Source organism: Elephas maximus, chromosome 22 (assembly GCF_024166365.1).
Source record: "Elephas maximus indicus isolate mEleMax1 chromosome 22, mEleMax1 primary haplotype, whole genome shotgun sequence".
NCBI lineage: Eukaryota > Metazoa > Chordata > Mammalia > Proboscidea > Elephantidae > Elephas > Elephas maximus.
The window spans coordinates 68523283-68550500 of NC_064840.1; the positions used below are offsets into that span (position 1 = coordinate 68523283).

Sequence of the window (27218 nt, forward strand, 5' to 3'; positions counted from 1 at the left end):
TAAAGACACTCACTTGTGGTATTTCTGTTTTAGCAGCATGACACAACTAAGACAACTATGATAAATTATGTGTATATATATATATATAATACCTAAAGCAACCACTAAAAAACTACACACTCGAAACCACTGTACCTGAACCAAGCAGTACAAATTTTAAGATTTGGGGTTTTACAAATGTTATGATCTACATCAGGTAGCATATTGCAGAATACCAGAAGCAGGAGTAAAAACAGAGCACGATTTCTGTCTTTTTTCAAATTCCTGCCAAAAAGAGGTAATGTAGCATAAGTTTTGAGTGTATCCTTCTCTGTTTTAATAACATATCTATTTCTCTTTTTTTAATTTTTTTCTTTAAGGGTAACAAAGCTTAAAGGCTTCGCAATAATAAAAACAAAACTAAGTGCTTCATTTTATTCAGTCAAAATATTTGAGAATTACATATTTAAACAAAATTTTTAAGTAAAATATCTAAAGATTTTGTGTCACAAAGGCAGGACTTCTAAAACAAAGAAAAGCAAGTACTGCTGTGTGTGTGCCACTGACCTCTACTTTTCCACGCTTTGTTCCCATCAACCACACCCCCGCTTGTTTACACGTGAAACTATAAAAATTCAATTCCTATAAAAAGATACAAACTAAAGTCTACTCCCCAGTTCCCATCTCTAATACTATATCCCAGATCTTTGGACCATTTACGCTTTTGTGGTTCTGCCACGTCCCCATTAATCAAAATTTTACGCTTATACTGAGTTTTTTTACTTGTAAGCATTTATTGCCTCTTTGTTAGTGAAGATGAGACATTTAGCTTATTAGTGTTTCCTTTTTCTTCCTCCCACTCCCACTTTTTGTTAGCTTTATCTTTTTAGCTGCTTGATTATTTTTCTGTAAAACTTAGAAGATACACTTACATTTCTATTTCACAGTCCACTAAATGTGTTAGACCTATCTTCACTTCTCGCCATGTAAGTTGAAAAAAATTTCACCTATCTTCAATCCTCTTCCTCCCAATTGCTGTAAGCTTACACCATGTTGCAAATGCCATCCACTTTCTTCATAATACCACTGACTAACTGTTCCTACCCACAATGCCTGCTCTCCTGCTTACTATTCAATTGCCATTGGGAGATGCTTTATCTTACGTATCCGGTTTAGCGAAAGCCCATAGGTTTGGAATTTATCTTGCTGGAGTATAAAAGGAAGGATTTTTTTCAGAAAGTGGGTATGGGATGTAAACTGTGTGTTTCCCAATCACAACGATGTCTTTATTTTGAACTCGCCCTTGATTGATACTTTTCCTAGTTACATAAAGTTAGTATTAGGACTGTTTTCTGTCAGAACTATGAGGATATTGTTCCACTCTCTTCCAGCATTTCAGGATACTAATGGAAACACCTGAGTATGATTTTCATTCTTGCGATGGAATTTCTGTTTGTTTTCCTTTCTGAAATCTTTTAGGATCTTCTCTCCTTAGTCTTGGCATTCTGAAATCTCATTAGCATGAGTCTGGTGCAGGTCTTTTAATATTCATTGTTCTCAGTATTAACTGAGCACTTCTATTCTGAAGACATGCTCCTTTCCTGAACTCTAGGAAATGTCCTAGTTATTTCATCACATCTGCTTTTTCTCTGGTTTTAGAATTCCTATTAGGCAGACGTTGGACTTCCTAAGTTGATTCTCTTTGTCTCTTTACTTTTCTCATATACGACCTTTTTTTTTTTTTTTTTCCTTTTCTTTCCCTTCTGGAAGGTTTATTAGAACTCTTCCCAATCTTTTTATTAATTTTTCAAAAATTTTGGATATTATATTTTAAAATTCCGTTAAATATTTCTACCCTTTTTTATCTTTTTCATATCAGAATATTATTATTTTAGAGATTATAATATCTTTCATATTTCTGAGGACACTACTAATTATATATTTTTAAAATATCTCTTTTCTCTAAGCCACCTGTACTTCATACAGGATAGTCATTCTCAACCAGGGCTGGTTTTGTCCCCCAGGAACCTCTGAATGTCTGAGAACATTTTTTATTATTACAACAGCAGGAGCAAGCTTGCCTGTGACTGGCATCTACTGGAGGCCAGGGATGCTGCTAAACATCCTTAGATGCACAGGACAGTTAAACATCCTTAGATGCACAGGACAGTTCTCCAAAATAAATAATTATGTCACCCAAAATGTCAATAGCGCCAAGGTTGAGAAATCTTGTCCCAAGTTTCTTTTTTTTTTTTTTAACTTCGTTTTATACAGTTGGTTTCTCAAATGTCTGATGATCATTTATTGACTAGTCCTTTTAATGAATAATTAGGTTGATTAATATAGGTTGTTAGCATGGATTGATTCACTTTCCCAACTCACTTTGCTTTAGGTCTTACACATGGAACATTCATATCAGCTAGGGACAATCCAACTGCCAGAGGTAGGGCAAGGTGCTGCTCTTGGTCATCGGTCTACACATTAGAAGGTCTCAGCACTCACATGTGGGTTGTTTGAATTCTTCTGACTAGTTCTCTTGCTTTATTTCTGCTTTACTTCACTAAATGTAGGAGTTGCATGCATGGGATTGGGGAGAACAAACCTGAGCCATTCTTCAGAGTTCTTGTGATCAGTCATCTCACTTTCTGTCTTTCTGCTTTTACGCTGCGCTGCTCTCTGTACCTGCTGACCCTGAACTCACAGCCCAACTCAGAGCCTCCCCCTGAAGGCCCCACCTGCTTTATCAGATGTCTCCACCTCCTCTGTCTGCTCTCAGGAGTGATTTCCTCATCGTGTTCAGAAACGTATTCCTTTTTATCTGTCATCACAGCCATTTCTATGGGATTTGGGAAAAGAGATTAAAACATATGTTTAGCACAGTCTGCTAACTTGAACTGAAAACTCTTTTCATCTGTTTTCAAATTAAGAATGCTTACGAAGTTTCTTACAAAAGGATACACCTCTAAAATAATCTTAGAAAAGTGGGAGTCATATGTGCAAACCAAAACCAAACTCACTGTCATCAAGTCAATTCTGACCCAAAGTGACCCTACAGGGCAGACAGAACTGCCCCATAGGGTTTCCAAGGCTGTAAATCCTTACTGAAGCAGACTACCACATCTTTCTCCCAAGGAGCTGCAAGAGGGTTTGAACTGCTGCTCTTTTTGTTAATAGCTGAGCACTTTAACCACTGTGTCACCAGGGAGGATAAAAACTTCTAAACAACTAATTTAGAATGAAATTATGGAAAAACACTGGCTTAGTAACCTTTAGATAATGATGCCACTTCTCTAGGCCTAGGAGCCTCCATGTTGAACATGAGGGGATGGTGTGAATAAGCTACAGATCCTCTCAGGTCTGAGGTTGGATTATTACAAAATGAAGACAGAATATTCAGAATAAGTCAACCTTTAAATATTTCATCACACCACCCTTTTTTTTATTATTATTATTGTACTTTAGATAAAGGTTTACAGAGCAAATTATTTTCTCATTAAACCATATACATATTGTTTTGTGACACTGGTTGCCAACCCCACAACATGTCAACACTCTCCCCTTCTTGACCTTGGGTTCCCCATTGCCAGCTTTCCTGTCCACTCCTGCCTTCTCATACTTGCCCATTTAGTCTTGTTTTGTTTTACAGGCCTGTCTAATCTTTTTTTTTTTTTTTTTCCTCTAATCTTTGGATGGCGGGTAAACCTCAGGAGTGACTTCAGTACTGGGTTAAAAAGGTGTCCGGAGGCCATGCTCTCAGGGTTTCTCCAGTCTCCATCAGACCAGTAAGTCCGTCATTACACCATCTTCTAATGAAAACTATTTAGTGTGCGACTGACTAGGATTTCCTTGTGATACAAAATGGAGTAATATAACATGCTGCACTCTGACAGACCAATATTTATGAATCTCCTTTTGGTCTGTGTAAAGAGATAGCTGTAGGGTTTCCTCATACTCTCTATCCACATTTTAATGTTTCTTATAAAAAAAAAAATTATCAAAAGCAGGTATTAATTTGTTAGTCTAAAAATAATTATCAGCTGAGGGAGAAAGACACATCATGTTGATAACAGATTTATTCATGCCATGGATATATAAAATTGCTATGAAAAGAATTTTTTTATGGGGTATTGTTGATTGTTTTCCTTTTTATAGAGAAATAGATTCAGGAGGTTTATGTACTTACAAGCTATAAATATTTGAAAGATAGATGGTCTGTTTTGCTGCTTTAGTAGAAAAACTGAAGCAAAGGAACACGCACTGACCTATTGAAGAGAAGACAATTTGGAATTCTGGAAGCCTCAGAAAGCCCAGCCAGCAGCAGTTGTCAGGGCTGCAAAATGCATCACTGCCTTCTCAGAAACACACTGCTTGTTTGACTTTCTTTTCAGTCAACAAAAGAAAAAGAAAAATTGGAAATGCTGAACTTCCTCGCTGTCCTAATTCAGAAAGTAAAGAAAGGAGGTTGAACACTGCTCACTAGCTCTTCTTTTGCAAAACTGTGACACCCTTCTCTGTTGCTATAGGGTGAAACACACTAGTGATTCATCTGCTAGTTTGGTGTATTATTCACACACCTAAGCCTTCTAGACTACTCGATTGTGAGTCCCAAAATAATAGAATTATAAGGTTTAGTAAGGCTGTTGAGATCAATCATCTATCTTCTTAGTCTGTCGATTTTTCTATCTCACTCTCTCTCTATATACATATATAGATATTATGTATATACGTACGTACATATATGTAAATATTAATATATACATATATAATACATATGTTTTTCTTATTCTAGAACATCTAAACACAAACAACTGAAATAATTTCAACAGAATGCTTTCATAGGCTATTTTGGAAATATATTCTAACATTTAACAACCCTTACTATCAGAACCGAAACCCTGGTGGCGTAGTGGTTAAGTGCTACAGCTGCTAACCAAGAGGTCGGCAGTTCGAATCCACCAGGCGCTCTTTGGAAACTCTATGGGGCAGTTCTACTCTGTCCTATAGGGTCGCTATGAGTCAGAATCGACTCGACGGCAGTGGGTGGGTACTATCAGAACATATGTCCTTCATTAATTTAAATCACATGCACTGTAATTTAAATCCATTTCTATCTGCAGTAGAGTTGCAGAACAGCCCATCGGCATCATTTATAAAATAATCTCTCATATATTTGACTCCCATCATTAAGTTCCCTCACAGTCACCTTTCCTCAGGCAAAATGACTCAAAGCTGTAAGTTTTTCTCAAAGATCTTATTTCCTAGGACGTGAATCACCTGGGTCCATCTTGAAACTGCGCCACGTTGTGTGCATTCCTCTTCTTTTCCTCTCAATCATCTTCTACCTCCTACTTACTGACACCTACAGCAGTGATCTTCTCTACGTGTATACTTACTGGGGAAAGCCAAAGCCTAGAGCAGCTTTAATCTAAGAGTTCTATGATTCCCATCCTTAAAATATTCACCTTCCCCTTTAAATCTGTGTCACAGAACTGGGATAATAATAATAATAATAACCAAGAACTAAAATGAGCTTGATGTATTATATAGGCATGAGTCGGAATTGACTTGATGGCAACAGGTGGTTTTTGTTGTTTTTTAGGTAAGGTGCCTTTATTCTTCAGTAGTAGTCATTACTAATCTTTTCTCATAAATTGTTGTGATATATCATGAGAAAACTGGTAGCGCATTCATCTGTGTGCTGATATTCAACCTTTTCTGTAACAGGACACAGGACAAATTAACAAACAAAAGATGCAGTATTACAGAAAAAATACCAAGAAATCTGTCCACTGATTAAGTTATATTTTCCTTTCTGAGCTGATCTAAACACCCCCTGAAAAACCCTATGACATCAGGATTGGAGGAAGACTCATTAACAACCTGCAATATATACATGACACAACCTTGCTTGCTGAAAACGAAGAGGACTTGAAGCACTTACTGATGAAGGTCAAAGACTACAGCCATCAATATGGATTGCACCTCAATATAAAGAAAATCAAAATCCTCACAACTGGACCAATAAACAAATCATGATAATCGGAGAAAATACTGACGTTGTCAACGATTTCATCTACTTGAATCCACAAGCAACACCCATGGAAGCAGCAGTCAAGAAATCAAACGACATAGAGCATTGGGTAAATCTGCTCTAAAATACTTCTTTTAAGTGTTAAACAGCAAAGATGTCACTTTGAGGACTAAGGTATTTTCAATTGCATGCAAAAGCTAGACAACGAATAAGGAAGACCGAAGAAGAATTGACATCTTTGAATTTTGGTGTTGAGGAATAATATTGAATATGCCATGGATTGCCAGAAGACCAAGCAAATCTGTCTTGCGAAAAGTACAGCCAGAAGGCTCCTTAGAAGTAAGGATGGCGAGACTTTGTCGCATGTACTTTGGACATGTTATGAGGAGGGACCAGTCCCTGGAGAAGGACATCATGCTTGGTAAAGTAGAGGGTCATCAAAAGAGAGGAAGACCCTCAATGAGATGGAGTGACACAGTGGCTTTAACAATGGGCTCGAGCATAACAATTGTGAGGATGGTGCAGGACTGGGCAGTGTTTCATTCTGTTGTACACAGGGTCACTATGAGTCAGAACCAACTCAACAGCACCTAACAACAACAACATGTCTCGTAAGTAATTAACATAATAGGGAGAGGAGGGTACCACTGGGCAGAAAACCGTCAGAGAGAATGCTAAAGCTAGCAGGACCTGTTGCCACTGAGTAGATTCTGACTCATAGCGACCCCACAGGACAGAGTAGAACCGCCACATAGGGTTTCCAGGGAGCTCCTGGTGGATTCGAACTGCTGACCTTTTGGTTAGCAGCCACAGCTCTTAACCACTGTGTCACCAGGGCTTCAAAGCTAGCAGGAGGGGTCTGTGATTCACTGAGTCAAGATAATATCTAATGGAATCTACAATGGAAAGAAAACCAACTGCAGTCTTAGTTTACTAATTATTGTTAACTGTCTTCTTCTAGATAGGAACAGCTGAAGGTTTGTTGATAGGTTTCTCATTCTGTTGCTTCTTCACAGCTTAGAGATCTGTGATCCAGAACATATATTCAAATCAGAGATGATGCCTGTTTGAAACTAACCACCATACTCTAATAATGCTGCTCCCCTTCTGAATACATCTCGGGCTTCTCTTTAAAAAATGATTTCAGAGTCCTGATACATACCACAACATGGATGAATCTTGAAAATATGCTGAGTGAAGTAAGTCAACCAAGAAAGGACATATATTGTATGATCTCACTCATATGAAATACCTAGAATAGACAAATGTATAGAGATCAGAGTTTAATACTGGAGAGTAGGGGTAAGAGGGAGAGGGATTAGGGGAGACATTGTTTAGGGAGCATTACGTTTCTGTTTACAGTGATGGAAAATCTGGCAATGGATATTGGTGATGGTTGCATATTGGATGTAATTAGTGTCACTAAATTGTACATGTAAAAAAAGATTGAATTGGTAAAGCTCTGTTGAATTTGTTTTTACAGCAATAAAAGAAAATAACTTCAGAGCCAGTTATTGAATACACACACCCACATTCAAGGGAGTCTAATCAATATATACGGTCAGAGCTGCCTTTCCAATTCATTTTACCAAGCTTGACTATCTACCCGAATCATTAAAATTAGCTCCAAAGTATTTTTGCTATTTTCTAGAAATCAAATCCACCTTTCCTCCTACTTTTCTCATAGTTTACAAATTTTCTCCTAAATTGAACACAATTTTGTAATCACACAAAGACTTAAAATAATTATATATGCCATTTTATATATATCAAAGAGACTAATAACTATATCAAATTAGGCAAAGCTATATAGCCGGAAGGAAATACACTAAAATGTAAGCATTGATTATCTCTGACGACAGAATTATGAGTGATTGTTTCCTTCTACATTTCTTCATTTTCCATACTATCTATAATAACTTATTTCTTCTACCAGAAAGCAAAACCTTAAAACATTCTCTCACACTATTATTTTTGGTAGCCACCAAGTGATGCTAAATTCAGGTTAGCACAGCTGTTCTATTAATTCCAGACATGAAGAACTGATAGAGGGTACATGTTTAATATTCTGCCTTATTTTTTTTAAGGGATATACTTTTAATATTCTGCCATACTAATTAGTCCCTTACTAATTCTTCATATTTACTAATAAAAATGACTATGTTTCCTGCATTTCCAATAACCTATAAAATTCCTCTGTACACATGCATACTTCTATTGGTATTTGTTCCCTCTTCAGCTCACCACTTTTATCTGGCTGACATGACTTTCTCTCTATCTTAATCTATTAGCCATATTTGGTGATCTCAAAAAATTCAAGAGCATTGAGTAATACAATAGAATATCTAAAATATGCTTCGCCTAATTTATTACAATGCTTTTAAATTGCCAGAAGAAAGACCCTTTTAACTTTTCCCAGGTCTAGCAAAGGTCCAAAGGAGCTCTGGTGAGACAATGGTTAAGTGGTTGGCTGCTAACTGAAAAGTCAGTGGTTCGAATCCACCAGTGGCTCTGCAGGAGCAAAGACCCGGTGATCTGCTGCTGTAAAGATCACAGCCTGGGGAACTCTTTGGGGCACTTCTACTCTGTCACATAGAGTCGCTGTGTGTCAGAGTCGACTCAACAGTACACAACAACAACAGCAGCAAAAGTCCCGGATGTATTGAGGGTACCAGGTTTATGTACTCAGTAGCATGGTGATAAGTGTTGACGGCAACCTCTACCCTTACCGATTCCACCCTTACAGTGCCATTGTGTGGAGCGGAATCTACCAGCATCATCTTTTCTCTCTTAATAAATTATGGGCATTTTATTTGAATATACAAAAATAATTCTTGGCAGGAACTTATTAGTCAAATTTGTTTATCACAAAAACAATCCCAAAAGAATCTGAAATTGGTCAAGGGGCATTTTTTCTTTCAACAGTGGTTCCAAACGTTTTCCACAAATGACCTCATCTGTATCTGGATGCATTCGACAAACAACAGGGCCTGATCTCCTTGCATCGCAGGGTTTTTTCCTACTATCCCGTTCCCCAGTCAGTATTCACTGACTGCACTGTAAGCCCCACAACTAACCCCTCTGAGACATCCAAAAATACTTCAAGATCAAATTATCTCAAAGCTAGCCACTGGAAATGCATAATTCTGCAGTGCGAGCCATCCATTCATCATTCGATAGTTACTTAGGTCTTACCAAGCTCATCCTGGGCAGCATGAGTCTGCACCCACTGGTAGCTTTAAACTCAGCAGCAGACTACACATCATAGAAAGAAGCACAGAATTTCTTATTTGTTCCTTATTTACTTGAGATTAGATCAGTGAAAATTTCTATAAACTCCAAGCATTGCTTATAAAACTGATAAACCGATATGCATTTTCACAAAGCCATAGGAATTCTAAAAGAATTCACAAAAGTCGCTTTTATTGCTCTGTGTTGTTTTTCCTCTCTTTTAGCAATCCCTGCTACACTTTCAAGGAGCCCTGGTGGTGCAGCGGTTAAGTGCTCAGCTGCTAACCAAAAGGTCAGCAGTTGGAACCCAACAGCCACATTCTCAATCCTCATCCCTCTTCTTGGACCTCTTTGCAGTCTTTGCTAACTGTCCTAGGATGATGTAAGAAAAATTCTCAACCACATTGCATTATTCCAAATGTACCTAAAACAGTAATTTTAATATGTGGTTCATATATTGCCTAAGAAACTAAAATGATTATACATTAAGCTACAAACTGAGAAATTATGAAATAAATATGTGGCTTTCTCCACATGATGTGTTCACATGAGCTTACGATCGTGTTATGTTTTCATATTAGTCTTCAGTTGTCTAAAATGAACAACATTCTTTAAAGAACTATTTCCCCCAACATATTATTATTATGAAAATGTTTAACCGTACAGAAAGTTGACAGATTGTACAGTGAACACCCAATACCCACCACCTAGATTCTACAAGTAACATGGTTCTATACTTGCTTTTATCTATCCATCATTTGTTCCTCTTTCTATCCATAAATTCATCTTATTTATTTTTTGATGCATTTCAAAGTGAGTTGCAAACATCAGAACTCTTCATCCCCGAATTTTTCAGCATGCATATCATTAATTAGTTGCATATTTGTTTATAATTCTTTTTTGTTTTATTTTGAGTCAAAATTTACACGCAATGAAATGCACAAATTATCTGACTGATGAGCTTTAATCTATTCATCCACCTTTATAACCAAAAGTCAACATGTAGAACACTATCATCGCCCTACAACGTTCCCTCTTGCCCCTTCCCATCAATCTCCACCCTAAGCCAGAGGCAGCCATTGTTTTGATTTTTTTCCATCATAGTCTGTTCTAAGGTTTCAAATAAATGGCACCAAACAGTATGCACTGTTTGTTGTCAGACATATTTCACTCAGAATAATGTTTTTGAGATTCACCCGTGTTGTTGCATGTGTCATTAGTTTGTTCCTGTTTATTTCTGAGTAGTATCCTAGTATATGAATATACCACAAGTTTTGTTGTTGTTGTTGTTGTTGTTTTATTTAATTTCCTGTTGATGCACCCCTAAACTGTTCCCAATTTTGGGCTATTACAGATACAGCTGCCATGAACATTCTTGTACAAGTCTTTTTGTGGGCACACTTTCATTTCTCTTGGGTAAAGACCTAACGGCAAAATTGATGAGTCATAGGACTGCTGTATATTTAGCTTTATAAGAATCTGCTGGTACTTTTTCCAAAGTGGTTGTACCATATCACATTCCTTTCAACAATGTCTGGGTGTTCTGGCTGCTCCACAGCCTCGTTAACATTTAGGAACGTCAGTGTTTTAGTAACCATCTTGGTGTTTGTCATGGCTTAGGAGAGCTGTAGACATTTTAATTATTGATGTATTTTTACCTTATTGGAACTAAACAGATGGGTATAGTTTGAAGATGAGTGAAAAATTTTAATTCGCCAAAAGTTATTGATCATCTACTTTGGCAAAAGCTTTTTAGTTTGCTGCTAAGAATACAAAGATGAGTATCAAATTGTTTTTTATCCTCATGGAGGTTAAATTTATAATCTATAAATAACATAATAAAAAGGTAGAGTAAGATACATGTATGTTTTACATACATATATCTTAAGCTATATACTAGTGTCTTAAAAAAAATTCACCTAATTTCAGTGAACTAATATTACTTGATCTCCTACTATACACTGGTATACTGCTGGACAACAGAAATACACAGATAAATACGAATACATTTCCTGACTTTATATGAGTTTATAGCATAATTGAGGCCCTAGTGGCACAGTGGTTAACCGTTTGGCTGCTAACTAAAAGGTTGGCAGTTCAAATCCACCAACTACTCCTTGGAAACCCTGTGGGGCAGTTCTGCTCTGTCCTGTAGGGTCGCTATGAGTTAGAATAGACTCCATGGCAATGGGTTTGGAGTTCACTTGGAACATAAACCCAAACATTTGTTGAATGAGTGAATGAATGATGAAACCAATGAATGAATTCATGAATTTTCCATACTGCTACATGGTTGTGAAACTCTGCTCCTTATTCTCCACCCCACCCCAACAGAAATTTTAGGACTTGATAAACCAGATTACTTCAAAGTGGGTAAGTGCATATGTTCCAGTCTAATGATTTACATCTATATTCATACATTTTCAAAGAGAATACTATTTATACAGTTAAGCAGAAATACTCCTTTGAGACATTCCAGACTTTTGTGTAATTAGGTAATTAGAAAACGGACTAGCCATAGTAAAATAATAAACGAGAAACTCAGAATGATTGTGAAATCTTATGAAAAATAGTTGTACATAACCAAAGAGATGAGAACAAAGAGTTCCAGGTGATTGTTTAAATATTTGGCATTTATGACTTTTATATAACTTTGTAGAAGAGGATAAGTATCAAAGTATAAGTAATTTACAGGGAGAAGGGATTTAACATTTATTGAAAACACCCTATGGGCTGGATGCAGCAGCTCTGGTAGCACAGAGGTTAAGAACTCGGCTGCTAACCAAAAGGTCAGCAGTTCTAATCCACCAGCTGCTCCTTGGTAGAAACCCTATAGGGCAGTTCTACTCTGCCCAGTGGGGTTGCTATGAGTTGGAATCAACTCTACGGCAATGGGTTTTTATGCACTGGATGCTTTATATACAAGATTTCGCAAAATCTTCAAAAAATCCTGGGACGTAGGTATTCTTACATCCATTTCTTTACAAGAAGAAATAAAGGACCAGACAAACTCATTTGTTAACTAAAGTCACATAGTGGGTAAACTTAGTTATCATTTTAATCCAAGGCTCCGTACCTCCAAAACTCAGGTCCTCTCCACTAAACTACTTCACCCCTCTTAAGGGGAGACTCCCAATGGCCAAAATGATGGCTGGCATCTGCTGTAAGCTTCCTGAAAGCAGAGTATTTCCCTCTAAAACAGAGTAGAAGCTCAATGAATGTTTTTGCAATGAAAACATGTGGCTCTTAAAATGCTATCCCCTTTCTCCAGATCTAACCACAGTTCAAACTTTGAATGACCTGAGAACCGGCTGGGTCACCTGGATGAAAAGATCTTGAGTGGCTGCATGTGTGGATAATTTACCCTTGCACCACTGTGCTCTAACCCTACAGAAAAGGGTTTCTGCTCATCAGACGTAAGCACATCCAGTTACCCATGGCTGTCCAGTTGATTCCGACTTACAGTCACCCTAAAGGACACAGCAAAACTGTCCCATAGGGTTTTCCAAGGAGTGGCTGGTGGATTTGACTGCTGACCTTTTTGTTAGCAGCTGAAATGCTTAACCACTGTGCCACCAGGGCTCCACATCCAATTAGCAAGGACTGCTAGTCCAAGAAGACTTAAATGAACCGCTCCTGTTGTACTAATCTCTTCTCTGCATATACTGGCCTTTAAGTTGACAGACAAAATAACCTAATTATAACAAATACTATAAAACTTACTAACCACCACTCTGATGCCCAAAATTCATCTCCTTCTCCATTTCCCAACTGCACTGGAAGCTGTCTATAGTGAACAGACTCTAAAATGCCCCCTAATGGTCCCTGCCTCCTGGTAGTCGAAAACCAAAAATCCAAACCTGCTGCTGTCCAGTGGATTCTGACTCATGGCAACCCCACGTGTTACAGAGTAGAACAGCTCCCTAGGGTTTTCTTGGCTGTAATCTTAACAGAAGCAGATCGCCAGGTCTTAATCCTGCAGAGCCACTAGGTGGGTTTGAACTGCCAATCTCTAGGTTAGTAGCAGATTGCAAACTGCTTCCACCACTCAGGGTTCTTTCTGGTAGTCAGGTGCTTATGTAATCCCCTCCCTTGAGTATGGGCAGGATCTGTAACTGGCTTTTAACTTGCAAAGCTGATGGGATATCACTTTCTTGATATGCTAAGATTGCTATGTCTGTCTTGCTGACAGACTGTCTCCCTTGGTAGCTCTGATGAAGCAAGTGGCCATACTGGGCAGTCCCACAGGGTACAGAATTGAAGGTAGCCTCCAGCCAACAGCTAGCAAAAACCTTGAGGCCCTTAGTCCAACAGGCCTCAGGGAACAGAATGCTGGTAACAGCTCCAGGAGGATGGAAGCAGATCCTTTCCACTCATGTCACAGCCTGGTCCACACACTGACTGTAGACTTTTAAGGGACCCAGCTAAGCCATGTCCCAAGTCTTGACTCACAGAAACTGTGAGATGATAACCATGTGCTATGTTAAGCTATAGGGTGCCCTGGTAGTACCGTGGTTAAAGTGCCGGGCTGCTAAGCAAAAGGTCAGTAGTTCAAACCCACCATCTGCTCTGTGCAAGAAAGATGTGGCAACCTGCTTCCGTAAAGATTGACAGCATCAGAAATCCTATAGGGTGGTTCTACTCTATCCTAGCAGGGTTGCTCTCAGTCAGAATCAACTCAACAGCAATGGGTTTGGTTTTCTGCTGTTGTTTTTTATTTAAACCACTACATTTGTGGTAATACTGTTAATCCACAATAGATAACTAATACCAGTTAAACCAGTTGCTATAGAGTTGATTCCAACTCATGCAACCTCATGTGTCAGAGAGAGAAATGCATTCCACAGGGCTTTCAACAGTTGATTTTTCAGAAGTAGGTTACCAGGTCTTTCTTCCAAGAACAAACCTTCAACCTCCTGGTTAGCAGCCTAGCATTAACTGTTTGCACCGCCCAGAGACTCTAGGCAACTAATACCAAGACCCAAAACTCATTGCCATCCAGTCAATTCCGACTTATAGTGACCCTACAGGATACCGTACAACTGTCCTATAGGGTCTCCTAGGCTGTAGAACTTTATGGAAGCAGATTGTCACATCTCTCTCCCACAGAGTGCCTGGTGGATTTAAAACGCCAACATTTTGTTTAGCAGCCGAGTGCTTAACCACTGCACCACCAGAGCGCCTCTTAGATGTCTAACACACTGCCCTGTAATTTTCAACGTGTTAAAGGGCCTGAGAAGAGCCCACAGGTGGACTGTTCTGTAATTCAGGGCTTCTCAGCCTTGTCAGACCTAACAGCACCTTTTATTAATACGTATTTTAATGTTCCTTTCATTACCATAAATTAAAATAAGTTATATTGTCTATGAATTAAAATGTATAGATAATATAACCTATTTTCTTTTTTTTAATTTTTCGTATACGTAATTTATATACATATATACACACACACACACACACACACACACATAACTTGGAGCCCTGGTGGCGCAGTGGTTACGAGCTTGGCTGCTAACTGAAAGATCAGCAGTTTGAATCCACCAGTGACTCCTTGGAAACCCTACGGGACAGTTCTACTCTGTCCTATAGGGTCGTTATGAATCGGAATTGACTCGATGGCACCGGGTTTTACACACATAATTTAAAAATCAATATAATGTCCTAACTGTGATATGAAAGAGATATAGAAGAAAATTCAAAATAAAATTACGTACATTTTGATGTATAAATGCTTTGCAAATAAAAACACTACATCACAGAAAATAACAAAATACTTGGACGCTCACGTCCAAAAGGAGAATCGCAAGCAGACTGCAACAACCTCCGCTTTACATGCAGACTGACAGTCTGCTTTGTGTTCTTAAATCAAATGCCACACACAGTGTTACTTTTGGGCGTGCGATTTTCTGAAATGCTGAACATCTCTTAGAAGAGTCGGGAACAAAATCAAGGAAGGTATTTCCTTGATTTATACAAGAGCTGTCTTTCTGAAAAATTCAGAGCGTGTTAAAACTGTGAAAGCGACACTTTATGCTCACAGAAAAATCAAAATTAATTTTAGGCTGAGATCATTACAAGCATGTTTCTCACCTACAGGAAATCCAGTGGGTCATTCAGACTTTTTTTTTTTTTTTTTTGGTACTTTAGATGAGTTTACAGAACAAACTAGTTTCTCATTAAACAGTACACATATTGTTTTATGACATTGGTTAACAGCCCCATGACATGTCAACACTCCCTTCTTGACCTTGGGTTCCCTATTACCAGCTTTCCTGTCCCCTCCTGCCTTCTAGCCCTTGCCCCTGGGCTTGTGTGCCCCCTTTAGTCTAGTTTTGTTTTATGGGCCTGTCCAATCTTTAGCTGAAGGGTGAACCTCAGGAGTGACTTCATTACCGAGCAGAAAGAATATCCCAGGGCCATAGTCTTAAGGTTTCTCCAGTCTCTGTCAGGCCAGCAAGTCTGGTCTTCCTTTCTGAGTTAGAATTTCGTTCTACATTTTTTTCTGCTCTGTCTGGGACTGTCTATTATGATCCCTGTCAGGGCAGTTGGTAGTGGTAGCTGGGCACCATCTAGTTGTACTGGACTCAGTCTGGTGCAGGCCATGGTAGATGTGGTCCGTTAGTCCTCTGGACCTAATCTTTCCCTTGTATCTTTAGTTTCCTTCATTCTGCCTTGTTCCCAAAGGGGTGAGACCAGTGGAGTATCCTAGACGGCAGCTCACAGGCTTTTAAGACCCCAGACACTACTCACCAAAGTAGAATGCAGAACATTTTCTTTATAAACTATGTTATGCTAATTGAGCTAAATTAATTAATGCTAATTAATTAATGCTAATTCCCCGAGACCATGGTTCTCACAGCCCTCAGCCCAGCAATTCGGTCCCTCAGGGAGTTTGGATGTGTCTATGGAGCTTCCAGGTCATTTAGATATTTTATGAGAAACTGGACAATTGTGCAAGATCACCCAGTGTATTTCAGGGAGCCTGGCATTCCTGTCTTCTGCCAATCACTGTGGCAACAAAATAAAATGCTGAAAAATGTACAAAATTCCTAGGATGAAGCACTGCCCCTGTTAAGAACCACTGACCTAATTGTTCCCAGTCAAAGATCTGGTATAAAATATACAACCAAGCATATGTCACAAAACAAACTACAATTACAAGTCTCTAGAACGCTTTACAGTAGTAAGATTTTGTTACAAGTCATAAAAATGCTATATATAGAGAGAGAGAGAGGCAAAGAGAGAGAGAAAAAACACCAAAAATAGCCTGGTATCCTATTTTATACTGAATGTGCAGAGAATATACAAACACACTTCAAACAGGCTGTTAACGGTTTCTTAGGTTCTTTCTGCCCGAGATGTACATATCTGTGACTCTCTAAACAAATCACAAATATGACATAAACATAATTTGCTTGCTATAACACTAAACCACCAATAAAATTTCCCTGGTACCTTTAGAGTTTAAATGGCTTTCTGGAAACGGTTTAATTTGCTTATATCTGTAACAAGCCCCATCAAGTTTTAACTGATGCCTTCTTTTTTCTACGATACATTTTCTTCTACTGAGCAGGTAACTGAGGATGGTGGTGTGACCTTTAGAACTACACTCTCTTTGGTATCCTTTTCACGAGGAATCATTAGACCTGAAGCATTCTTTCTTTGTGGGGCTTGGATAAGTCTCTTTAATAGTATTAGGCTGTTCTTTCCTTTGCTCTTGCCATTGCACAAACCTTCAAAAAATTAGAAGCATATCAATGTGTGGAAAAGATGAGCTCTCCCAGCCTGCGTTCACACTTTATCAGAGATGGCAGTGGAGTCTGCTAATTTTATGTATATGTATATGTTTGTATGTACATACACACACACACATACACACACACACGTCAGAACTACCTCTTCTCCAACTCTGGTGGTTCTATGAGAATAGCCTGCCATCATCACCATGGCGCCCTGCTTTAAAAGGAGTGGAAAAAATAAACAGAGAAGTGAATGATGGGTGTCATGGATTGAATTATGCCCCCCAAAAAATATATGTATCAATTTGGCTGGGCCATGATTTCCAATACTGTGTGGCTGTCCTCCGTTTCGTGATTGTAATTTTATGTTAAAGAGGATTAGGGTGGGATTTTAACACCCTTACCCAGGTCATATCCCTGATCAAATGGAAAGGGAGTTTCCCTGGGGTGTAGCCTGCACCACCTTTTATCTCTCAAGAGATAACAAGGAAAGGGAATCATCGAGCAGAGAGTTGGGCACCTCATACCACCAAGAAAGGAGTGCTGGGAGCAGAGAGTGTCCTTTGGACCTAAGGTTCCTGCGCAGAGATGTTCCCAGACCAAGGGAAGACTCACAAGGAACTTCCTAAAGAGCCAACACAGTAAGAAAGACTCCCCCTGGAGCTGATGCCCTGAATTTGGATTGTAGCCTACTCAACTGTGAGAGAATAAATTTCTCTTTGTTAAAGCCATCCGTTTGTGGTACTTCTGTTATAGCAGCACTAGACGACTAAGACAATACGGTAGATACTGTTGAATGCAAAACACCTGCTTTTATAATTAACTCACCATACCACGCAATGTTTATCACGTAAAAAGGTCTACCTCTTTGAAGACATTTTAAATTTTCTCAGACTTCCTGTCCTAATATGTATCCAATCCATAACTAAGAGGGTTATAGACATCATTCATTTACTCTTCCATTCCTTCTCAACTGAAAATTTTTTCTCTGTTATAAGCAAAAGATTGAATATTGCAAATGGGATAATCAAAGAGGCTCAAGCACATAAAAATATTAAATCAGAGTTTTTTGTTTTTTTTTTAACTTGTTCTTTAGATGAATAGAAAACTTTGAAAACAGTTCCATACCCCAAACACATACTGGCTACCTCATTAAATGCTCACTATAACCTACTGTTGTTGGGTGCCACCAAGTCCATTCTGACTCATAGAAACCCTCTATGACAGATTAGGATGGCCCCACAGGGGTTTCCTAGACTGTAATATTTACCAAAGCAGATTGCTAGGTCTTTTCTCCCATGGAGTCGCTGGTGGGTTCGAACTGCTAACTTTCAATTGGCAGCCAAGTTCTTAACCATTGTGCCACCAGGGCTCCTTTGTAACCTGTTAGGTAGTTATTGCCTTTGTATTTTTTTAGGTGTAGAAACTGAGGTTAAAGAAAATTGAGTAACTTTAACAAGTTTAGACAGCAAATAAGTGGTCTTAGGCAGACTCTAACCCAGGTCCTTTCACTATAAGCCCTGTTATCTTAAGCACTAGGTCTAAACTGTTAAGAAATTTTAAAATAGATCATCTATAAATGAACTTTTTAACAAGCAAAAATCTGATTTAGCCCTGGGTCTAGATACTCCTGTGATCAATTCATTGTTTCCTGAGGTTTGTTTTTGGTGTGGCTTTGTTTAGGACGGAGTGATCAGAAAGTCTATTCCTACTTCCTGCAGGTCCTAGTCTGTCCCCTGCTGTCAGGTGACAGGCTCCCAAAACAGAAACGGAGGTCTCCAACCGCTGCTGAATGGCAGTCTGCTTCCCCAGGTAGCACGGGACTTTCTTCTAAGAAGGCTGTACTGAGAATGTGTGCTTATCTCTGATTTCTCAGGAAAATTTCACTGTAGAAACATGAGTTACGTGCCCTTAGATTAAAACTGAGAGGAAAAACAGTAACAGAAACAACGCAATGACAAGAACCGTCCTCTGAAAGTCTCAGGAAAAATGAGAGGTTCTCCCACAAACACGATCCAGAAGTCAGTTTACATCAAGCTCAGGTTCTTATCTAAAATTCCTGCAGATGCCCCCAAACAGGCAACATAATTACGGCACAGACAAGAAAGACACCCCTTAACCTGATAAGGAGCAGAGAAGAATAGCGAACCCATAGCCGACTTCCCACATCGCCTGGCCACAGCCTCAGTGCCAAGTCAGCCTGTATTTTACTGTGTTTAAAGCCAGTTGCCAAGTTGATGACAATTCATGGCAACCCCACGTGTATCAGAGTAGAACTGTACTCCATAGGGTTTACGAAGACTGATTTTTTGGAAGTAGATTGTCAGGCCTTTCCTCCAAGGCACCTCTAGGTGGACTCAAACATCCAAATTTTTGGTTAGCAGCTGAGAACATCAACCATTTATACCATCCAGGGGATCTCACTACATTGATTCTGACTTAAACCAAAACAAAATCTGATACCACTGAGTCAGTTCAGACTCATCGCAACCCTACAGTGACACTACAGCAATCCTACAGGACAGAGTAGAACTCCCCATAGGGTTTCCAAGGAGCGGCTGGTAGATTCGAACTGCCGACCTTCTGGTTAACCACTCTTAACCACTGTGCCACCAGGGCTCTGGTTCTGACTTAGGCTTCAATAATTAACCAAAATAGTTTTCTCAGCTCCTAAACTCTGAAGTCGAAGTTGACAGTCTAGATCTTGCAGATAGTGAGAGCTCACCATGGTCTAAGATTTATTATGAAGTGGCCCCTCTTTATAGAACAGGGCGTATTATTCCCTTCTCATTAAGAGCATTACCTCTCAAGCAACGGTTTCTCCCCAAGCTGGAGAAAGAAAACATTTCTCCTAAGAAGAACATGTGAGCATGCAGCTGTCCAGGCCGAGGCAGGGAGACCCCAAACATACCTCCTGGCATCAGTGTTGCTTTTGTGAAGTGTGTCTCTGATGGAGTGGTGGGGATGGGCATGGGGGTAACCAGAGATAAGACCTCTCCCTGTGCACTGGGCTCTCCCGAAAGGAGGGAAGGGGACCTCCCAATTCCCTTTCACCTCTCAAGGTCACCACTTAGCTGTTTTCCTGGAAAAAAAGATGCTTACAACCGTGTAAAAGACAACTGCAACTCTGGGATAACCTGTCATTTTTGTGCGTGTTGATATTTGGTTGTTGTTTGTTTAGTATTGATCTAGAAGGTCAACGCTGATGTTAAAGAAAGCCAAAAGCCTAAGGAGCCCTGCCTCTCAGACTGACGTCTGATTCATCACGAAGGATTTCCTTCTTTGCTCCCCAATGAGTCACTTGTACACTGAAACCTGGGAGACACTTTAGTAAAATCAATGAAAAGACATCAGTGCTATAAAACACTATGCCTCAAATCTCCTGAATTCTCAAAAGCCATGGTATGAAGACAAAATCTAGTTCATCCATCACTTTAAATTTCAGCATTAACATAAAGAAGGAACATGCCAATTGACTATCTTGGGTGTCTTATTTATTGCATGTCTTTTTTGTCAAACAAATACCATGCTAGTTAAACCTTTAAATTAGACCCTGAGGACATATTTGCTCACCTGGACTTGGAGAAACACAAAACATTATGAGAAATTTTGTGTTTCTTTCATAAAATGAACATTGTGCCAAAAACACAGGCAAGTTTCAATTAAACTAGATGACCAGCCCAGGGCCCTTTTGCCTTTCTGTGCAACAATAGGCTTCCATATTTATCAAAGACGTCAGTACAAAGTCACAGTTTAACTGATAGATCAAGGAGCACGGGGATGAGCAAAAGGAGAACGAAGTAGCAGCGCCTTAGTAAGAGAGCAAAAATATTTTAATAGAATATAACTTAAAAGTGGAAAAACCATTTTACCATATGTAGACTATCTATAAAACACATATATTTCAGTAATATTCCGCCACTTTTGACATATTTTGGAGCCCTGGTGGCACAGTGGTTAAGAGCTCAAGCTGCTAACCAAATTGTAATAATAATAATAGGTGGTTCAAATCTACCAGCCGCTCCTTGGAAACCCTACAGGGTAGTTAAGCTCTCTCCTGTGGGGTCTCTATGAGTCAGAATTGACTCAATGGAAACAGTTTTTTTTGGGGGGGAGGGCGGGGGTTGGATGAGACAAGCAGCCACTGGATGGCAGCTGGGAGGAGCTAAGCCACCATTTTCCCTCACTGCAGCCCCAGTGCAACTGTGCCACCAACCTGAGGACATGGGCATCATCACAGGAGCTGTCCACCAATCTGGATGGACCATGCTCCTGAACACGCCCTGAAGAGCTCACCCCTACTCTGTTTCCTCCCCATATAAACCCCTGTGCCTGCCAATAAGGGAGCGATCTTGGCGACACAGGTCCTGGTGTGCTCCTTTGCTTGGCCAACCAAATAAAGTTTTCTTCTTTTGCCTTCACCCCAGTCGTGTCTCAGCGTTGAGCAGACCTGGAGAACCAGTAACACGGATATATTTTAAAAGCACACAAATTCCTTCTTCACATTAGACTTTCTGATCAACAACTTCACAAATGTAATACCACCCTGCCCCCTTGCTTTGTTCCAAGTCGCAGGCACATGTACATGTGGGTCTTTTGTGGGCGGTCAGACAGATTTCACAAAGGAAATGTAAACATTCTGTAGTTTCTGCTCACCTTCTTTCCTTATGGCATTGCCCTCCCATCTTCTTCCTTGTTTTTAATCCCAACGTCAATGCTCTGTGAGTGAAATGCAAACCCACAGCCCCACCTCTCTGGCAGTGAAGAATTCTTCTTACACCTGATTCTACATCTGCAGCTCCCAAAACTTCCTTCTCTAAATATTTACAGTGTCTAATTGAGGTGAGATACAGCTGCGCCCTTTACTAGGTCTTAATATGCTTAAGATCTTAAGCCTGCAGTTTCTGGTTCTGAAAAGTAAAAGAAAAAAAAAATCTATGATTATTATCTCAGCTCTGAAATTCAAAATTATATATAACATTTTTATATAAAAGGAAAGATGCCTTTACCCGAGGCTGGGAAAATCAGAGAACTCAACGACTGCCTTTGGTTTACAGAATAATGGATGACTTTGCTTCAATACCTTGGCATATCTGAAAATATACAACCAATGAGAAGTGCTGACTTTGCTTTATTATTATCACTCAGCATTTATATACCACTGTTTTCAAAATGCTTTGTTATTACTACCTTAGTTATAGGTGACTCAAACCGTTTCCACTCAGCTACTAACCTAAAGGTTGACAATTCGAACCCACATGGCAGTGCCACAGGAGAGAGGCCTGGTGATCTGCTTTGGTAAAGATGACGGCCAAGAAAACCTCATGGAGCAGCTCTATTCTGTAACACATGCGGTCACCGTGAGTCAGAGTGAACTCAACGGCAAAGGATTAGGATGTACACTGTATTCTAAATAATACTGTATTCTAAAATATTGAGACAAGAATATAATATCTTCCCCACCACAGTCACCCTCTCTCTCTCTCTTACTGGTTGATTTTTCAAATGCAGATGAAGCAGGCTTTATTAAGGGAACATGCCTAGCTTCTAACGTCTCTTTCTCACCAAATAGAAGAAAAAATAGTTTGTGTTTTCTTATATTCTCTACTAACTCTTTCTCTGGGCAGTGCTGAAAATGAACAAACATCACCATGAAAATGACTGAGACATGAAAAACCTATTTATTCTGGATCTAGTTTTGAACCAAGGCTGCCTGCTGGAATTGTCAGACTTCCACAGGGTGCTAAGTCTACTGAGTGTGTCTGATATAGTTGGAACAAGAAAGAGGGTATTTCAGTATTGAGGCAAAAAAAAAAAAAAGCTTAAAGAACAAAAGTGGTGGGTTGTGGGAAAAAGAGTCCACTCTTAAATAGTAAATGCATAATAAATCTTGTGAATTAATTTCCCATTAATTTAGTTCCTGGTGATAGAAAACAACAGAAGTGTAATTAAGAAGTTCTTTCCCCACTTGAACTGTATCCAAGAGTTTCTTGAAGTATATGTGCTCAGAGCTAGTGAGTGAGCGTCTACAGTGCTGGACATTGCGCTACCTACACATGGGCGCTCAACACGCCTCAATTGTTATCTGACGTCAAGGGAGGCCAAGTGCATTCATTCCACACTCATGCGCCCTAACGGCCTTAACAATCAATGTTATGTGTTAACTCAGCAACACAGACCTCAGTAATGCCGCACAAAACAGGATCAAGTAAAGTAATATCCTTTTGAATTCACATTTGTCTCCTTTAATAGACTCTTTTCTGCCAAAGTTGTCCACAATAAAAGCAACTCATTTTTCCAGAGCAAAAGGTATTAATCATTGTGTGTCCTGGGCCAATAACAATGTATATCGAACAGGGTTTTGAACCCTTTCAGTCTGGTTCAACTCCCTGCTGAGAATTTAGGTTCCCAACTCAGATACACTGAATCAGAATCTATAGTTTATCAAGATCCCCAGGTGGTTCTTATGTACACATAAAAATCACCTGGGGATCTTGTTAAAATGTAGACTCTGATTTAGTGTATCCAGGTGGAAATGCAAATTCTCAGCAGGGGGGCTGAACCAGAATGAACTGGTTGGAAGCACTGGCATCCAACTGATTTTAATTTTCTTTTAGTTTTGTAAAGGAGAAATTAGATGTGTATGGAAAGAGAAAAAGTTATTAAGAGTTAAGATGAGTTTACCTTTTTTTTTCTTGTTTTCCGTTTTTAAATAAGAACCACAATTTCTTTTTTTTTTTTTTACTCACTTCCTCTTTTTTTGTTTGTTTTATTGTGCTTTAAGTGAAAGTTTACAAATCAAGTCAGTCTCTCACGCAAAAACTTATACGCAGCTTGCTATGGACTCCTAGCTGCTTTCCCCCTAATGAGACAGCATACTCCTCCCTCTCCACCCTGTATTCCCCGTGTCTATTCAACCAGTGCCTGTCTCACTCTGCCTTCTCATCTCACCTCCACATAAGCGCTGCCCACATAGTCTCATTTGTCTACTTGAACCAAGAAGCTCACTCCTCACCAGTACCATTTTCTGTCTCATAGTCCAGTCCAATCCCTGTCTGAAGAGTGGGCTTCGGGAATGAGAACCAAAATTTCTTAATGTAAGTTTCAGGAATAAAAGAAGCAAGATGTTGACTACCCAGGGCAGACTGCTATATCTTTACACCCTTCTTATCCTCATGGAAGATTATCATATAGTGGAGTTTAAAAATGGCATGGGATGGTGTCTGACCTCCACTAACTTCAGAAGGAGGGAGGAGAATCAAGATCAACAGTCCAAGGCTGAGTCCTCTGAGGTGGAGGTCAGACATGCCTTCTCTCTCTGCCATCTTTACCAATTCTGACATCAACTGTCCTTCCCACGGCACTCTCTACTTCTCTGCTGGGTTCGATAATTCGCTGCAATGGCCACACAGAACTCACAGACGGTACTCACGGTTATGGGGTTTATTAGGGAAGTAACAGGTTACAATTCAGGTTCAGGAATGCTCAGCATACAGTTCTTAAATCAGGACAGCCTCTTCTTAGCCATGCTTGCAGGCACACCTCTCTCTAGCCCTCTGCCTCTGCCCAGCTCAGGTAAGTGTGACAAGGTTTTTTTTTTTAGCTCTGCTGGTAAGTGCCCTGGAGGCACCCTACTCCTGAAATTCTTTTTGAGAGTCCCTCCCAGCCACGGAACAAATAAGCAATGGAGGTGGGGTTCAATCCAAACCCTTCTCTATCCACCATGCCACAGAACCTCCTAAAAAATGCACACATCCGGTTATTTTTATGAAGAGAAACAGAGCATGGAGCTAAGAAAAGGAAGGAAGAAAACAGAAAACTCTTCCTTTATTCGCAAGCATTTATTTCTTGATTCTTCATTCTCAAGCCACCATCCTATCACAGATCACTGTTGACTTTAAATATAATTTCCTGTCCGTGTTGAGAGAAAATTTAGCCATGGAGTCAAGCATTGTTCTTGCAGTAAAAGTCCTGAGCAACCCTTTCCATACGAGATGTTATCTAAAATTCTTAGCAAAAGGACATCCCACAAAAAACTTTTTCAACCATCAAACCACTAACTTTAACCAAAAACATTCCAACTCTCAAGCTTTGCTTTCAAAATGGCTCTGAGGAATGAACTTTATAAATGAAGTAGAAGAAAAGGAACAATTAGACCAAAGCTATATGATTGGTTTTGTTTTAAAGTTTTCAAAAAACCCTTACTCAATATTCAAAATCCTGTAATCCAGAAAAATCCAGAAGCACTTATAAAATGGTTAGTCAGAGAGCGAGCTGGTATTCATTCCTTCACTCAATAAACAAAATGAGCCTTTCATTTTCCTTCAAAACGAACATACCTCATCAAGTTATTTTAGTGTTGTTCCTTCAAAGTTTTTATCTTAAACATTCATTTTTAAGCTCCTAAAGAATTTTTATCAGGGCATTCTATTTTTATCTTTCTATTTTTGTATTTTGAGCCATCTACATTATCGAGCCTATCTCATAATTGGGTTCTTTACCTTCTGATTACTTCAACCTGTCCCTGAATAGAATTAGACTCAATTTACAATCCGTGTCAATTCCAATTTTTTCACTTCACTATGATCTTCCCAATCCTTTTCTCCTCTTATCTTGCCTTTGCAAACTGGCTTCAGTTTTTCTTTCTAAAACATCCTCTTGTTTCATCCAAAGTACAAGGGAACAAGGGGAGACAAGAGGGCAGAGGGGGACGGAAGCTGGCTGAATGGACAGGGGGAATACAGGGTGGAGAGAAGTGTGCTGTCACATTAGGGCAAGAGCAACTAGGAGTATATACAGCAAGGTGTGTATAAGCTTTTGTATGAGAGACTGACTTGATTTGTAAACTTGCACTTAAAGGGTGATAAAATTTTTTTTAAAAAAAGTATAAGACCAGCAACAGCAACATAATTTCATGCCTATCTTTTTTCAGCAACTTAAAGAAAAATCTCTTTCCTTCTCAACTCAATACTACATATGCCCTCGGATTGTAGTTACTTTACCACTGGTCATTTTCTTACAAATTTGCAGTAGCTAAACACTGAAATTCCCTGGCTATTTTTCTTGATTGTATTACTGCCGCTTGTTAGTGATGCCTGCTCATTTATCCAAATTTGGCTGTTCTATAAAGTAATATGAATCCAATAAGGTCACCCCTCGCTCTTTTAATCACACTCTTTTCCAGTAGGTGCACATGTTCAATGCATACTTAAACATAATCAGATTCCAGTGCTGCCCTGATAGGATTTGATCCCACCCCATAACAATTTGAGAATTCTGTCATTTAATGAATTTTTTGGCTTTTAGACTGATGTTTGAAATTGGATGGAAATTACAGGTACATTTTTCCTATGTACCTAAAGTTCAAATTTAACACAGAGCAGAAATAATCCCTGGAAACAAAACAAAACAAAAAAAGATGGAGATTAATACCAGCCAGGTTTTTCTTCCCAAAGAAACTACAGAGTAGATCAGCAAAGGCTTTCAAATCAGAAGAGAGTTCCCTCAAGCAAAAAATGTTTAGAGTGAGGTCCTAATTTAAAGAAAAATTTCAAATAATATGTTAATATATGCTTCAGTGCTACCCTCCAACTCCCAGGTGAGTGGGGGACTTAGAGGCCACATGAGGGGCAGCTCAGAACCTAGAAATGGGTCTCTCTGTGGCTACGTCATGAAGTCGACAGCTCAGGTACAGGCACCATTGGCAGTACAGGCTAAGGGCTATGTGGCGAGTCTACGTAGGAAGGGTGTTCTCCAGGAAATTATCAGGAAGGACACGCTTTGGCTTGGATTGCAGCTGGGTAGAGAAGGACACCTATGCCTGACAGAAAAGGAATAGAGTGTCAAAGTGAAGACTTTAGATAAAGCTTAAGTCTTTAGGATAAGATCAAACATCTTTAAGAGAGACCCAAAATTGAAGAGACATTAACCCCCAACCCAGCCCTGTCATCACAGGTGCCAGTTGCTCCCATCTTTATAAACTAACTGGATTTGATACCATCTTCACGATCACCAAATAACATTAAAAAGTCCAGTTAGCTTACTTTACAGAGGTCTCTAACGCTCTTCAGGGACTCAAATACTTGTGAACTGAAAATTATTTTAGAGGTGATCATTTTAGAAGTAGTACACATACATCATAGCTAAGTGCAGACCATGACTCATTCAGACCTGAGTCGAGTCCTGGCTTTACCATTAATTAATGACCTTGAGCAACTAACATAATAATCCCTCTAAAT

The 27218-nt window shown here is 39.3% G+C and overlaps 1 long non-coding RNA gene across 2 annotated transcripts; it reads right to left on the bottom strand.

The window, feature by feature from the left end:
- Nucleotides 1–339: 339 nt before the first annotated feature.
- Nucleotides 340–26405, bottom strand: LOC126066001 (uncharacterized). 2 transcript variants are annotated; one of them, XR_007514981.1, is made up of 7 exons: nucleotides 24413–26405; nucleotides 21990–22073; nucleotides 21637–21890; nucleotides 7173–7262; nucleotides 5254–5694; nucleotides 4163–4241; nucleotides 340–2815 (listed from the first exon to the last, which is right to left on the bottom strand). It is a non-coding gene; the product is annotated as an uncharacterized LOC126066001 (long non-coding RNA). The 2 variants fall into 2 exon arrangements; XR_007514982.1 differs by lacking the exons at nucleotides 4163–4241; nucleotides 5254–5694.
- Between the last annotated feature and the right edge of the window lie 813 nt (nucleotides 26406–27218).